General features: G+C 36.7%; 1 protein-coding gene across 1 annotated transcript in view; it reads left to right on the forward strand.

Annotated features, from left to right (window-relative positions):
- Positions 1 to 16,533, forward strand: part of CDK17 (cyclin dependent kinase 17) — a 111,243-nt gene that overhangs the window by 10,629 nt on the left and 84,081 nt on the right. The window lies entirely within an intron of this gene.

Consider the following 16,533-nt stretch of genomic DNA (forward strand, 5'->3'; position numbering starts at 1 on the left):
TTGTTGTGGCAGTGCCACTAGTAATGTGCCACATCTACTCTAAAATATCTGCTTTAGATAATTTGTAGAAAGATGACATTGCTTGTGTTTGGATTTCTTTGATTTGCTGGATTTTTTTTTTTTTTCTTCTGTATTTTCCCTTCAGGTTGCTCAGGAGGTAATGATTACCATTCCCTGAATCCCGACATCTTCATTTTTCATTATTTTGTGATACATCTTTTTTTTTTATATCGGTATGTGTAAGTTTTTTTTTTTTTTTTCTTAATTTGAGATAAATTTTTTTGGTTATCCATCTGTTCTTACTCTAGCTGCAGCTTATTTTAATTATCACTGCTTTGTAATATATCTTAGGATCTGGTATGGCAAAACAGTATTTTCCTCTAAATAATTTTGACGTTATATATATTTTTAAAATTTACTTTTATTTATTTTTAAACAGCAGGCAAAAAAGATGTAGAATAGGTGTCTCCATTTTTTTTCTTTGAAGCTGGTCTCCAACTATAAAACTTCAATCTTAGATATGTCAATGCATCTGTAAGAGTTGCAGCAGGAATCACGGTAGACTTCCATTTTCTCCTTGTCCAGGTTCTATCATGTAAAGAGCATCTCAGTAAAAATTAGGTAACCTATGATTTTATCCATTTATTCATGCTGTCACCAAAGATGGACATAATAGTTGTCCTTTTTTTTTTCTTTTTAAAGATTTTTTTATTTGAGAGAGTGTGCACATGCTTGCACGCGCTCTGGGCGGGGGCAGGCTGGGGAGGAGCAGAGGGAGAACGAGAGAGAATCTCAAGCAGACTCCCTGCTGAACACAGAGCCCAGTGTGGGGCTCAGTCTCACAACTCTGAGACTATGACCTGAGCCGAAATCAGGAGTCAGACACTTAATCGACTGAGCCACCCAAGTGTCCCAATAGTTGTCCTGAAGAGAAGGAGGGAATGACATTCAGCCAAGGGTATTAGGTAGATTTCTTGGAGGAGATGATGCTGAAGATAATTAGCTTTAGCACTTCCTAGGATAAAAGCAGTATGCAAAAAGGTATGAAAAAAGATTTTATGTTCTTTTAAAATAATTGTTATTCTCCTCTAGCCTATTAAGTATTTCCATGTAGTAGAAATAGAGAAATAGAGGTTGGATGTAGAGGCTGTGGTAGATGAGATCAAAGAGGGAGCTATACCAGTAAGAAGCTTGGATTTTATTCATCTATAGAATTGAGCTGTTGAACAGTTTTTAGGCAGAATGTCCTCTTTTCTACATTGAAGTCATTGGGAAAGTTTTGTGAACAGCTACAAATGAGCTACTTCTGGATGTTGAATGGATAACCTTTTGTGATATGTTGATCTTTCAGAAGCAGCCTCAAAGGATTGCTTCCCTACTTTGGGAATGCTAAAAAGAGCTACTTGAACCTTCCCCCCCCCCCCCCCCCCCCCCCCCCCCCCGGTCTGGTTCACCTCAGAGACATGAGAATTATTGTCTCTTAGGAGCATTTAGAAATGTGTATTTGCAGGGGCCCCTGGGTGGCTCAGTTGTTAAGCGTCTGCCTTCGGCTCAGGGCGTGATCCCGGCGTTAGGGGATCGAGCCCCACATCAGGCTCCTCTGCTGGGAGCCTGCTTCTTCCTCTCCCACTCCCCCTGCTTGTCTCTCTCTCACTGGCTGTCTCTGTGTCAAATAAATAAAATCTTAAAAAAAAAAAAAAAAAAAAAGAAGGCCCAAGTCCTTTAAAAAAAAAAAAAAAAAGAAATGTGTATTTGCAAACCTGCCATTTTTATCTTCCAATGAGGAAGTGATCCCACATGTTAGAAATTGGTTTCACCATTTTGTCGGGGAAATAGATAAAAATAGTAAATTTTTGACATTGAAATAATCTTTTTATTTAATCATGAATATCAGCATACTAGTGAAGGGTGCAGGTATTAATTGTGCCTCTACAGATGACTATTTAGTTCTTTAAACTTTACCTCTTTGCTAATATAGATAACCATGTAACACTCCATTTAACAGTAATTCAGTTAAATTATATGGAGGTACCAAAAATAGGCTAATTTTAGCAGCTACAGTGTTTCAGTACTTTAAGGTCGACTAAATTTGACTTTAAAGTACAGCTGATCCTTGAACTTCACAGGTTTGACTGCACTGGTCCACTTATATACTGATTATGGGGGGGGGGGAGTACAGTACTGTAAGAGTATTTTCTTTTAAGATTTTTTCAGTAACACTTTTTTCTAGCTTTATTGTAAGAATATAGCATATCTTATACACACACACACACACACGCACACACACACAATGTGTGTTAATCAACTCTTTATGTTATTGGTAAGGCTTCCAGTAAAATACAGGCTTTGGACTACACAGGGGTCAGTGCCCCTAACCCCTGCATTGTTCATGGGTTAACTGTACTTCCATTTTACTAATGCTTACAAAGAATTTTTGATACATTATTGTTCCTAAAATGGTGGTACGTTTTCTCATTGTATTTACTCTTCACAAATGATTATCTCCTTGCCTCCATTCCTTTCTTAATTTGAACTCTTCAAATCCTTCCACTTTTGTAGGCGTTGAACATTTTTTTAAAAATTAAACTGGATTTTTTTGAATAGGTGATATGATGAAGAACTTAAGTTTATGTAGAGAGATACAGAGAAGTCTTGTTTTCCCTTTCGCCAGCCTGTTTTTCCTCCCATACTTTATAGATAGACATTTCCTTTCGTATCCTGTTTATCCTTCCAGTATGTTTTTTGCGAATATAAACAAATGCATGTATATTTTATTTTGGAGATTTTTCCATGTCTAGTTAAAGATCTTCCTTTATTTTTTAATAGCTGAATTTTATTTCCGTGGATGTATGGTAGTTAAGTCACTCGGTCCTGTGTGGACACTTGAGTTTTTTCTTATCTTTTGCTATTAAAATACCGAATGAATAATATACATACAACATTTTGTACTTACATAAGCAAATGCATGATTTAGATTCTAAAAACAAGGGTCAGTCAAGTGATAAATACATTTGTACACGTTTCCTTGCTCTGTCAGCTGAGAGGGCCTGGAAGAAAATGACACTCCAGTAGCAGTAAGCACAGCTGGTGCTCAGATCTTGGTTTCTAATACTGTTCTCCCATAAAAGGAACCAGAGTTCTGGAGAAATGGCTGATTCTAGGACTGGGACAGGAAATAAGTATAATAATGCTGAAAGGTTAGGAAGTACTCCAACAGAAACAATGAATGAGGTATATAAAAGGTACACAGGAACCAACTCAAAGAACTCCCAATGGCTAATAATAGAATAATTTGAGCAACAAAATAAAATAGAATTTTAAAAATTGGATTATAATTCAATTATAAAATAATATCCATGAATCCGTACTGATACAAATAAATGGGAAAGAATAGACAGATCTCTGTTCAGAGGAATTCTAAATAATTTATGTAGCTACTGATCCCTCAAAGAGGGCTCAAGACTCTTAAGGAGTAGAAGAATATGGAAAAGGGTAGCTTGACATGGGAAAAACCTGACAAACACTACCTCGGCTGTGTGACCAAGGTTTAATACTGTAAATACTATAAACATACACTTTTAATACTATAAACCAATGTATCCCCTTGTAATTCATATTTTGAAACCTGGTCCCGAGTGTGATGGTGTTTGGAGGTGGGGTCTTTGGGAGGTGCTTACATCAGGAGGTCATGGAGTTAATGCCCTTATAAGAGACCCCAGAGAGCTACCTCACCTTTTCTGCCACATGAGGACTCAGTGAGGAGATGGCAGTCTATGTAGGAAGTGGGCTCTTAGCAGACACTGAGTCTGCAGGGGCCTTGATCTTGGACTTCCCAGCCTCCAGAACTGTGAGAAATAAATTTCTGTTGCTTCTAAGCCACCCTAACATATTTTGTTATAGCAGCCTGAACAGACTAAGGCTTAATATCAGCAGTCATAAATCATGTTGATAATATGATGTGGTGACAGATGCACTTGACCTCTAAGCTCTTCTTCCCAAAAAAGCATAACCGCAGTCTAATCATGAGAAAAACATCAGATAAATGCTAATGAAGCGATACTCTACAAAATACCTGAACAGTACTTCTTGAAACTATCAAGGTCATCTGAAACAGGGTAAATCTGAGAAACTGTCACAGCCAAGAGCTTAAGACACGACAGTACAATAAAGTGAAATCTAAATAGAGTGGACTTTAGTCCGTAATACATCAGTTTTGGTTCATTAATTGTGACAATTATACCATAGTAATACAAGATCTTAATATCAGAATCTAGGTGTTTGGTGTAGAGGAACTGTGTGTACTATCTTTGCAATTCTCCTGTAAATCTAAAACTATTACATAATGTTTTTCTAAAAAAGATAGATGCTTCTGTAGTTCTGTTAGGTATAGTCATATTGCCATTATGTACCTAAATGTTTGAGCGGTTATTTTCCCATGCCCTCACCAGCTGAATGTGTTGTCAAACTTCTGGAATTTTGCCCATTTGATCGATTAGAACTGGTGTAACTCAGACTTTTGTATTTCTCTCTTTGAGTGCTTTCTTGTATGTTTAACGGACATTTTACTATTTTCTCCCTTCTGTGAACTCTCACGTTCTTTGCTTATTTTTCTGTTAGGTTTTGGCCTTTTTCTTCTTGGTTTCAGGAGTTCTCTATAGAAAGATTAGCCCTTTTTATAATATGGATTGCAAAATGTATATTTTTTCATTCTTTATAATGTTTCTTACGCAGAATTTTTCCTTTTTTATATGGTGATATTATTTTTTATGTTTCTGGACTTTGAAACATAGTTAGAAAAGTCTTCACCACTCCCAAGATTATAAAGGAATTATATTTTCTTCCAGTTCTTGTGGATTCCATCTTTATATTTAGATTTTAATATTTGAATCTTTCAATTCCTCCCAAGCATTGAGGCATTCTAAATTCTTAACTTTCTTAACTTTCTTTCAGAAAGCACTTATAAGCCTGTGGGCTTATAAGTGCTTTAAATGATTTATAGTTAAAGAAATGCTTATACATTTACTCTTGGTGGATAAAAAGTCTTAACTTTGTGGAAAATGTATTAAGCATTTCATTGTGTCTTAATTCCACATCATGGTTTAAAAATAATTTTACAATATTGAAATTCCTTTAAGGTTTCTTTTTACTGTTAAATACTGCTAAATTTACTACAATTTCTTTTCTTCTGATTATTAGTGTTGTGGATTATTCATGTATTCAGTTTATTCCCCATCCTATTTCTCATAAGATTCCTGCTTCAATTATTAAACCTGTCTGTGATGTACCTCCTATCGTCCTCAGAACTCCTCACTGTTTTATGGCTGCTCTGATGGTAATCTCTTTATTTGGTTATATTTAGAAATTATATTTGTAAAAAAAAAAAAAAAAAAAAAAAGAAATTATATTTGTAGACCAAATATCTGTTTTAACTCATTAAGAAAATGGAACCAATAGTGTTAACAGATGCTGCCTAATGTAGGATGATGACTTCTTACGGCCTTTTTATAAAGGTATTCATATTTTCCACACATTACTTGTGGTGAAACTAGTATTGCTGAACTGAATTTTCAGATATTTGGGAAACTATCTGGTAGTGCTGAAGAATGTTGACTCCTAGAAAATAGGACCAGAAACCACCTGGTGAGTTTATTGTACAAAGGAGAGAATTCCTCACAGAGTTGGTAGGATCTGCTAGGGCAAGGGAAGGGTGTGTGAATGAAAAGAATAGCGAAGTAGGAAGGGAGAGCAAAGTTGGGGTATTTATTGAGGATTTGGAGTCTTTAAGACAGTTATTTCAATGCACGAGCTGATTAGAATTAGGATCATGATATAATAGTTTAGGTTTGATAGATACAGCAAAGCAAGGGTTTTGAGGTGAGATTTTCGAAGTGTCATGGAAAGTGAACAGTCATTTGCTGCTATTTATTAAAAAGTTGAATAGTCTGCCGTTGGTTTATATGGGGTTTTTGGGAAGTTCCTGAAATGAACAATGAAGTTATTTGCAACTCTTATCTGCCTGGACAAGGGTTTCCTGGAATAGTAAAGTCACGTTGTCCAGGACAACTGAATAGTGATGGTAATGTAGACTGTAAACTCTGAGTGTAGATGGTTTCAGTTCTCACTACCCCTTCAGAACTACAATAAACTTGAAAATATAATTATAAAAAGTATGATTCTTAGGTCCGGCTACTCAGACAATATATTCTCTTGGTGAGGGGTCTGACATTGAATGATTTCCTCTAAAGAATGAGGCCTAACTTTGATAATTAAGGTGTCTGAGACACCTAAGTAGGCAGAAGGATACAGGAGTCTGCAGCTAAGAAAAGAGCTATAAAAGGATCAGAGATAGAAATTTGGGAGTTATTGTTTAGGTTGAATACATGTACCAGGGTGAGTTTGCCTGAGGAGGAAGTATGGAGTGAGAGGAGAAATACTTTGGCCTTAGAAGTTCTAGTGCCTAATAGCTATGTGTGGGGTGTGTGTGTATGTGTGCACATGTGCATGCAAATCTGTAAAGGAGTGGTTGGAGAGGTTGGAAGAAAACCAGGATATTATAATGTGATCTCTGGAGATGTGGCCGAAAAGTAGTGGGGTCAGAACACGAAGTCCTTATATGTCTAGGTGGACAAAGACCTATTGACTCCAGTGATGGATTTTCACTAAACAGTTCTGTCCTTGTACAAAATACAGACTGTTCACAGAACTAATGAGTTTATCATGACATTCTTTACATAAGAATTGCCTAATGGGCAATTCTGTTTGCAGGGTAGTTATTTGAAATTGAGAATATTTTCTTGGAAATAATTTTAGTCACTCCCACATTACCCTATAAAAGTTAATCTCTCATTTTGACTGTGATTGAGAAGAGGTCAGTGATGTGTATAGCCTGCAGTTTTATATACAGCACATATATTTGGTGTTACTACTTTGGGAGTGTATTGTGGAAGAAGTAACATTTGTTGAATGCCTACAGTGTGCTAGGCATAGTCCATACATTCTAATTTATATCTCACATCTTTTTGAGGTAGTTTTTTATTTCCTTCTCCAAAGAGGGAATAACTAAGGTTGGATTTCTTAGTGTCATGCTTCTCGCTTTCCCCAGTGTCTGTATGAAGAAGTCAGGATTTGAATCAATTTAGGCTTATTCTCAATTTTTGCTGAACCAGATGGACTTCTGTATGTTATAAACCCTTGGTCAGCCAATGCTGTGGTTTTATGTAATTCACATTTCGCTACGTTAATTAAATGTAGGAATATGTTACCTTTCAGCTTTTGGGGAATAAGATTGAACAGGTATTTTTTTTTTTTTAAGACTTTATTTATTTATTTGACAGAGATGGAGACAGCCAGCGAGAGAGGGAACACAAGCAGGGGGAGTGGGAGAGGAAGAAGCAGGCTCATAGTGGAGGAGCCTGATGTGGGGCTCGATCCCATAACGCCGGGATCACGCCCTGAGCTGAAGGCAGACGCTTAACCGCTGTGCCACCCAGGCACCCCAAGATTGAACAGGTATTAAGCAATAGTGAAGCAAAGAAGAAAGGATCTAGGCCCATATACTCAATCTTAGATTAACTAGAATCTTTGATTAATTATAATACATTTAATTCCTTTTAAGGGAGCTATTCAGATCAAAGAAGAGTATCCTGTTTGACAGAATTCTGGTTAATTTAGAAATTACTGTTTTTAAATATTTTTCACTATCCTCATAGGAAATCTTTTTTTTAAAAAAAGTTATTAGTGAGTATGTACATTTTGCCCTCTTTTTTCTTCATCTCATCTTAATCTAATTTAGCACTTCATGGAGACAAAAACTACCAAAAAGTTGAAGAGTCCTGGCATTTTTAACATCTTGCCAAATCTTCCACTGTTGGCAAGAAAAGTTGGTCACTATCCAGTAGGATTTGTCTTATGAAAGCTTTAATAAAGAGCTAGTTTTTAAAAAATGTGATAAATGTTATTGTGTCATCAGTGACAGAGTGGTACATTCAGTTGTCCAGATACGTTTTGGTGAGAAAAGTTAGAAAGTTAGCTACATGCTTTTTTTTTTTTTTTTTTTTAAACCTTAAGAGCAAATTCATATTTACCTTGTGCTAGGCATGGCTAAGAACATTCTCAGTGAACCTACATGAGTATTTACAAAGTGGGCGATTTTGTGAGATTTGAGCTTTGAAAATCTATAGAAGACAATACATCATTCTTTATTTCTGGTCGAAAAATGTGTCATGTGAATAGAATTAAATAGCTATTTTTGAAGGGAATTAAAGTTTCATTCTTACAGTATCTATATGAATATGACCTTTTAAATATCTAAATATTTTTACCTCTTTCTATTAAAATGAGGTCCCATAATGCTTTTTAAATTTCTTACTGTTGGAGTTAAGAGGTGTTTAAAAGAGTGAATGACTAGCTGAGCCTCACAGGGTATCTTTACATTAGTGGGGTCATCATGTGTCACCATGTGGTAAAGTCTGATCTTTTCAGTTCCTGAACAGTTCATTTTGAGGTGACGTGGCACTGTAGAATCCTTAAGGTGCTTAAGGATAAAGAATAGTATTAATTTAGAAAGATGCAGTGAGAAATAATCTGGCTTGGTATAACCAGTTTTGGGGGGATATGAGTGATAGGACGGGGGTAGGGAGGGACAAAAAGATTTAACAAAATATTTCTGTCCTTAAGGAATTTATAATATGGTGAAACCCAGGAACTTTACATTTACATAACCCACTTAATTCTGGTGAATAAATCAATTTAGAAGACCAGATTTTAGATTTGAGGACTGGTTGAGAATGTCCTTAGAGCAGCTTTTTTTTTTTTTTTTTCAGTTTTAATCCATGGTTTTGGCTTTTTAAGGTTTTATTTAAATTCCAGTTAGTTAACATACAGTGTTATATTAGTTTCAAGTGTACAATATATTGATTCAGCACTTCCACATACCATCCAGTGCTCATCACCACAAGTGCACTTCTTATTCCCCATCATCTGTTTAACGTATCCCCCCACCTCCCTCCCCGCTCGTGACCATCAGTTTGTTCTCTGTAGTTAAGAATCTGTTTCTTGATTTGTCTTTCTCTTTTTTTCCCCCCTTGCTGATTTGTTTTCTTTCTTAAATTCCACATGTGAGTGAAATATGTTATTTGTCTTTCTCTGACTGACTTATTTCACTAGGCATTATACTCTCTAGCTCCATCCGTGTTGTTGCAGGTGGCAAGATTTCATTTTTATGGCTGAGTAATATTCCATTATATATATATATATATATATATATATATGTATATCACTTCTTTCTCCATCTATCTATTAGTGGATACTTGGGCTGCTTCCATCATTTGACTATTGTTAATAATGCTGCTATAAACATACGCGTATCCCTTTGATTTAGTGTTTTTGTATTCTTTGGGTAAATACCCAGTAGTGCAATTCCTGGGTCATAGGGTAGTTCTATTTTTTTTTTTTTAAGATTTTATTTATTCATTTGACAGACAGCCAGTGAGAGAGGGAACACAAGCAGGGGGAGTGGGAGAGGAAGAAGCAGGCTTCCAGAGGAGGAGCCTGATGTGGGGCTCGATCCCAGAACGCTGGGATCACGCCCCGAGCTGAATGCAGACGCTTAACGACTGAGCCATCCAGGCGCCCCATGGGTAGTTCTATTTTTAACTTTTTGAGGAATCTTCACACTGTTTTCCTCAGTGCTGCACCAGTTTGCATCCCCACCAACAGAGCAGAGGTTTCCTTTTTCTTCACATCTTCACCAACACGTTGCTTCTTGTGTTGTTGAGTTTAGCTACTCTGACAGGTGTGAGGTGATACCTCATTGTAGTTTTGATTTGCATTTCCCTGATGATAAGTATTGATGAACATATTGTCATGTGTCCATAGACCATCTGTATGTCTTCTTTGGAGAAATGTCTGTTTATTTCTTCTGCCCATTCTTTCTCTCCCCCTCCCTCCCTCTTTTTTTTTTTTAAAGATTTATTTATTCTAGAGAGAGAGAGAGCATGAGCATGAGCAGGGGAAGGGACAGAGAGAACGAATAACCAAGCAGACTCCCACTGAGCACGGTGCCGGACACGAGCCTGGATCCCACAACCTGTGGGATCAGGACCTGGGCCAAAACTAAGTCAGATGCTCAACCGACTGACCCACCCAGGCATCTTCTGCCCATTTTCTAATGAGACTTTTTGTTTTTTGGAGGTTGAGCTTTTTAAGTTCTTCATGTAGTTTGGATAGTAACCCTTTCTTGTATGTGTCATTTGCAGATATCTTCTCCCATTTCATAGGTTGCCTTTCGGTTTTGCTGTTTCCTTTGCTGTGCAGAAGCTTTTTAATTTCATGTAGTACCAATAGTTTATCTTTGCTTTTATTTCCCTTGTCTCAGGAAGACATATCTAGAAAAATGTTGCTTCACTGCCAGTGTTCTCTTCTAAGATTTTTATGGTTTCAGATCTCATATTTAGGTCTTTAATCGATTTTGAATTTATTTTTGTGTATGGTGCAAGAAAGTGGGCTGGTTTCTTTCTTTTGCATGTTGCTGTCTGGTTTTCCCAACATCATTTGATGAAGAGACTGTCTTTTTCCTGCTTTGTCAAAGATTAATTGACCATGTAATTGTGGTTTATTTCTGGGTTTTCTATTCTGTTCTGTTGATGTATGTGTCCATTTTTGTGCCAGCACCATACCGTTTTGATTATTACGGCTTTGAATATGACTTCAAGTCCAGAATTGTGATGCCTCCAGCTTTGCTTTTCTTTTTCAAGATTTCTTTGGCTATATGGTCTTTTGTGGTTCCATACAAATTTTAGGATTGTTTTGTTCTAGTTCTGTGAAAAATGCTGTTGTTATTTTGATAGGGTTTGCATTAAATGTGTAGATTGCTTTGGGTAGTATAGACATTTTAACAATATTTGTTTTCTAATCCTTGAGCATGGGATGTTTTCCATTTGTGTCATCTTCAGTTTCTTTCATCAGTGTTTCAGTTTTCAGAGTACAGGTCTTTCACCTTTTTGGTTAGGTTTATTCCTAGGTATCTTAGTATTTTTGGTGCAATTGTAAATGAGACTGTTTTCTTAATTTGTCTTTTCATTGCTTCATGATTAATATGTAGAAATGCAAAAGATTTCTATACATTAGTTTTGTATCCTGCAGCTTTAGTGAATTTGTTTATCAGTTCTAGCAGTTTTTTGATGGGAGTCTTTAGGGTTTTCTATGTATGGTGTCCTGTCATCAGGAAATAGTGAAAGTTTTGCTTCTTTCTTACCTCGTTGGATGCCTTTTATTTCTTTCTGTTTGATTGCTGTGGCTAGGAATTCCACTATATTGAATAAAAGTGATAAGAGTGGACATCCTGGTCTTACTCCTGACTGTAGAGGAAAAAGCTGTGTTTTTTTCCCATTTAGGATGATCTTAGCTGTGGGTTTTTCATATGAGGCCTTTATAAAAATGTTGAGTTATGTTCCCTCTAAAACTACGTCGTTGAGGGTTTTTATCATGAATGGGTGTTGTGCTTTGTCAAATGCTTTTTCTGCACCTATTGATATATGGTTCTTATCCTTTCTCTTATTTTTTTTTTAAGATTTTATTTTTAAGTAATATATACATGCAGCATGGGGCTCGAACTTCCCAAGAGTTGCACACTCCACCTACTGAATCAGCCAGGCACTCGCACTCCTTCTTTCTTGTATTAATGTGATGTGTCACATTGATTGATTTGTGAAGATTGAACCACCTTTACCTCCCAGGAATAAATCCCGCTTGAGCGAAGGGAATGATTTTTGTAATGTATTGTTGGATCTGGTTTGCTAGTATTTTGTTGAGGATTTTTGCATCTGTATTCATCCGGGATATTGGCCTATAGTTCTCTTTTGTGGTGGTGTCTTTATCTGGTTTTGGTATCACGGTAATGCTGGCCCCATGGAATGAATTTGGAAATTTTCCGTCCTTTTGTATGCTTTGGAATGGTGTGAGAGGACTAGGCATACTCTTCTTTAAATGTTTAGTAGAATTTGCCTGTGAAGCCATCTGGTCTTGGACTTTTATTTGTTGGGAGTTTTTTGCTTATTGATTCAGTTTCTTTGCTGGGAATTGGTCTGTTCAGATTTTGTATTTCTTCTTGTTTCAGTTTTGGTAGTTTATATGTTTCTAGGAATTATCCGTCTTCTCTACATTGTCCAGTTTGTTCGCATTTAGTTTTTTATAATATTCCCTTGGTGTTGGTTGTTATTTCTTCTCATTTGTGATTTTATTTATTGGAGTCATTTTTTTTCTTCATTAATCTATTTAGAGGTTTATCAGTTATATATTTTTTTTTCCAAAAAAGCAGTTCCTGATTTCATTGATCTGTTGTTTTTTTTAAGTTTCTATATTATTTATTTCTGCTTTAATCTTTATTTCCTTTGTTCTGCTGGGTTTTGGTTGGTTCTTTTTCTAACTCCATTAGGTGTAAAGTTAAGTTGAGATTTTTCTTCTTGAGGTACGTTTGTATTGCTATAAACTGCTCTCTTAGAACTGCTTTTGCTGCATCCCAAAACTTTTGAATCATTGTGTTTTCATTTTCATTTGTTTCCTTGTACTTTATTTCTTCTTTTATTTTCTGTTTGACCCATTCATTGCTTAGTAGCTTGTTTTTTATCCATGCATTTGTGCTCTTTCCAGATTTTTTTTTTCTTGTGGTTGACTTCTAGTTTCATAGTGTTGTGGTCAGAAAAGATGCATGGCATGACTTTGATGTTCTGAATATGTTGAGACTTGTTTCGTGGGCCAGTATGTGATCTGTTCTGGAGAATGTTTTATGTGCACTTGAAAAGAATGTGTATTCTACTGTTTCAGGATGGAATGTTCTGAATGTATCTGTTAAATCCATCTGGTTCAGTGTGTCATTCAAAGCTATTGTTTCCTTGTTGATTTTCTGTTTAGATGATCTGTCCATTGATATAAGTGGGCTGTTAAAGCCCCCTATGTTATTGGAGCATTATCGATTAGCTCCTTTATGTTTGTTAAACTGTTTTATGTATTTGGGTGCTCCTGTGTTGGGTGCATAAATATTTACAATTTTTATATCTTCTTGCTGGATTGTCTGCTTTATTATTATATAATGTTCTTTGTCTCTTTTCAGTCTTTGTTTTAAAGTCTATTTTGTCAGATATAAGTATTGTTACTCTAGCTTTATTTTGACATCCGTTTGTATGATAAATATTTCTTCATCTCCTCACTTTCAGTCTGCTGGCGTCTTTAGGTCTAAAATGAGTCTTTTTAAGATGAGTCTTTTTTTTTTTTTTTTTTTAAATCCATTCTGTCACCCTGTGTTTTTTGATAGCATTTAGTCCAATTATATTCAGAGTAATTATTGATAGATATGTATTTGTTATTATATTATTGTTTTTTTTCCTGAAGATTTTTTGTGAACCTCTTGTTTTTCTCTCTTTCATGATTTGCTGATTGACTTTAGTGATATATTTGGATTTCTTTCTCTTTATTCTTTGCATATTTATTAGTGGTTTTTGATATATGGTTACCATCAGGTTTGTATATAACCTTTTCTGCGTGTAGCAGTCTGTATTAAGTTGATGGTCATTTAAGTTTGAACCCATTCTTTATTCCTCTCCTCCCCACATTTGTTATATTTTACATCCTTTTATTTTTTTTGTTTCTTGACTTTTTTTTTTTTTACAGAAATACTCATTTTTTTACTGCTTTTTTGTTTCCTACCTTTTTTACCTTTTGTTCTCTCCTTTCCACTCAGAGAATCCCCTTTATTTCTTGCTGGGCTAGTTTGATGGTCATGAACTCCTTTAGATGTTTTTTGTTTGTTTCGTTTTTTGTTGTTGTTTTGTCTGGTAAGCTCCTTATCCTATTTTGAATGGTAGCCTTGCTGGATGGTCTTCTTGAGTGTAGACTTTTCCCATTCAGCACTTTGAACGGATCATGCCAGGCCCTTCTTGGCTTGGGATGTTTCTGCTGAAAAATCCCCTGTTAGCCTTGTGGGTTTTCCATTTTAAGTTCCTGTCTCCTTTTGTCTTTCTGCTTTTAAATTTTTCTTTGTCACTATATTTTGCCAGTTTAACTACAATATGTCTTGGTATGAATCTGCATTTGTTGATTTTGATGGAAATTCCCCTTGCCTCCTATATAAGTTTCCTTCCCTAGGTTAGGGAAGTTTTTAGTTATTATCCAAATAAATTTTCTGTCCCCTTTCTCTCTCTTCTTGGACTCCTATAATTTGGATGTTATTACATTTGATGAAGTCAGTGTGTTCCCTCATTTTGCATAATTTTTTTTCTCTCTTCTGTTCAGCTTGATTACTTTCCATTACTCTGTCTTCTCAGTCAGTAATTCTTTCCTCTGCTTCTCCCAGCCTGCTGTTCATTCCATCAGGTATTTCTTACTTTGTTTATTGAGTCCTTTATTTCTGTGTTATTCCTTATCTCTCTGTTAAGGGTCTTACTCATGTCTTCCACTTTTTTCTGAAGTTCAGTGAGTATCCTTATGATCATTGTTTAAAATTCTGTCTCAGGTGGGTTACTTATATCTGTTTTGCTTAGATCTCTGGTCATGGCCTTTTCCTGTTTTTCATTTGGGGCAGTTTTCTCTGTCTTCTCATTTTGTGTAAGTCTTTGTGTCTGTTTCTGTGTGTTAGGAAAGTCAGCTTAGGTCTCCTGTTCTTAAAATTAATGGCCTTATGAAAAGAAGTTCTGTAATACCCTGCTGTGCTGTGTTCCCTGTTCCCCAGGGCCTGGCACTTTAGGGAGTGCCTCCAGCATGTGCCGTGTGCACTCTGCTTTTGTGTTCTGGCTGCTCTGTCCGTCAGGTCAGTTGTGTACAGAAGCTTTTGTTGCCTGCCATGGGCAGTGTTCTGTCCCTGGCCTAAATGTGATGAGTTTTAGCTAGGTGTGCTCTGGTCTGCTTGTGAAATGAGACCCGTTGCCACTGCCACCAGAACTGAGGCCTCACAAAACTCCTGGGTTGAGAGACTGGGTGTGGGCAGGAATTTGGGCTGGTCTTGTTGGGGAGGAGGCCCACCTTGCTGGGACTGAGGCAAGTAAGACTGGAAAGGGCAGTTCCACTGGAGCACTGGAGGGCTGGACTTGGTGTAAGCAAGTTAGGTAGCCAGTGGTGGCACTGCACTGGTAGCCTCAGGAGACCTTTGCTTATACTGTGGTGTGGGAGAGGGAAATGTAGCCTCTCCATGAAGGCTCCTCTCTGGGACATGCTCCAAGATGAGCAAGTAAACTCCCACTGTGTGCCCCAGGAGCTCTTCAGATCGCTTTCCATGCTGTGTGTCCATGGGTTGTTTGGCTGCATTCTCTCCAAGAGCAGCACTGTGCCCTTGGGCCTCTATTCCAGCCAAGCCTGCTGACCATTAAAATTCCAGGCTTTAACCTTGTTAGTTGCAGGAACTTAAGATATTTGGCCCTTCTTGCTTTTCAAGCCAATTGCTGTGGGGATTGATTTGCCCTGTGTGCTCCTCTTTGTGCCGGGCTTTCACACTTCTCTGCAGCTTTGTCTCCCTTCCCACCTCAGTGGCCATGATCTGTTTCTCTCCCAAATCCTGTCTCTGCACTTTCTACCTTCTTCAGTGTGGCATCTTCTCTACTTTTAGTTGTGGAGTTTGTTCTGCCAGTCTTCGGGTCAATTTCGGGGGGTATTTAGGATGATTTGATAGTTGTATTCATGGGACAGGGTGAGCCTAGGGCTTCATACTCCACCACAATCTTCCATCCTGAATCTAGAGCAGCAGCCTTTCAACCTTTTTGGTTTCTGGATTTTATGTTCTGTAATGTTAATTTACTTGAAATTAAAAAACATTACAAATTAATATATCACAGCACATATTTTAAATGAAAAATAACTTTAATAACATGGCAAGAATATTAGCATTGTTTTACATGTTTGTAAATCTCTTTCATGTCTAGCTTAATAGAAAACAGCTGGATTCTCACATCTACTTTTGCCTTTCAGTCTGTTGCAATATTCCATGCAGTGTAGTTTTTGGAAAACTCCACTGTACACTTGAGAGAAAAGTGAAAAAGGCAAATAACTTATTAGAGTCATTGTAAAAATAATTTTGATCTCAGGACCCAGCCCTCTTGTAAAGATTTCACAGACTACACTTTGAGAACCTCTGCTTTAGATCAAAATGAGATTGGATCCTAATCTTGCACTTCACCTTCCTCTCTCAGTTGGATATTCTTAGGGGCAATTTTTCTTAAGCTCCAGTAACTCAACAAGTTCCAGTTTTGGAATGTACTCCTGGGTATCCTCTACTTTGAATAGCCTTGGAGCTATGGGTTTTGGTTCTTTTGTATCCTTCTCTCCTTTTTAATGTCATTTGGACATTATCAATTGGAAATGGCCAGACTTGCTAGCTATGTGATCTCAGGTAAATTTGTTAAAATTTTTTGAGTCTGTTTCCCCATTTATAAAATGGGCAGATCAATACCAACTCATAAGGCTTTCAGGGGAATCAAAAAAGATAAGAGTTGTATTCAGTTGCTAATAAAATCTAACTTAATAGAGGTTAGTGAAAAACACTGTTTTTCC

Source organism: Ursus arctos, unplaced genomic scaffold (genome assembly GCF_023065955.2).
Source record: "Ursus arctos isolate Adak ecotype North America unplaced genomic scaffold, UrsArc2.0 scaffold_21, whole genome shotgun sequence".
Classification (NCBI taxonomy): domain Eukaryota; kingdom Metazoa; phylum Chordata; class Mammalia; order Carnivora; family Ursidae; genus Ursus; species Ursus arctos.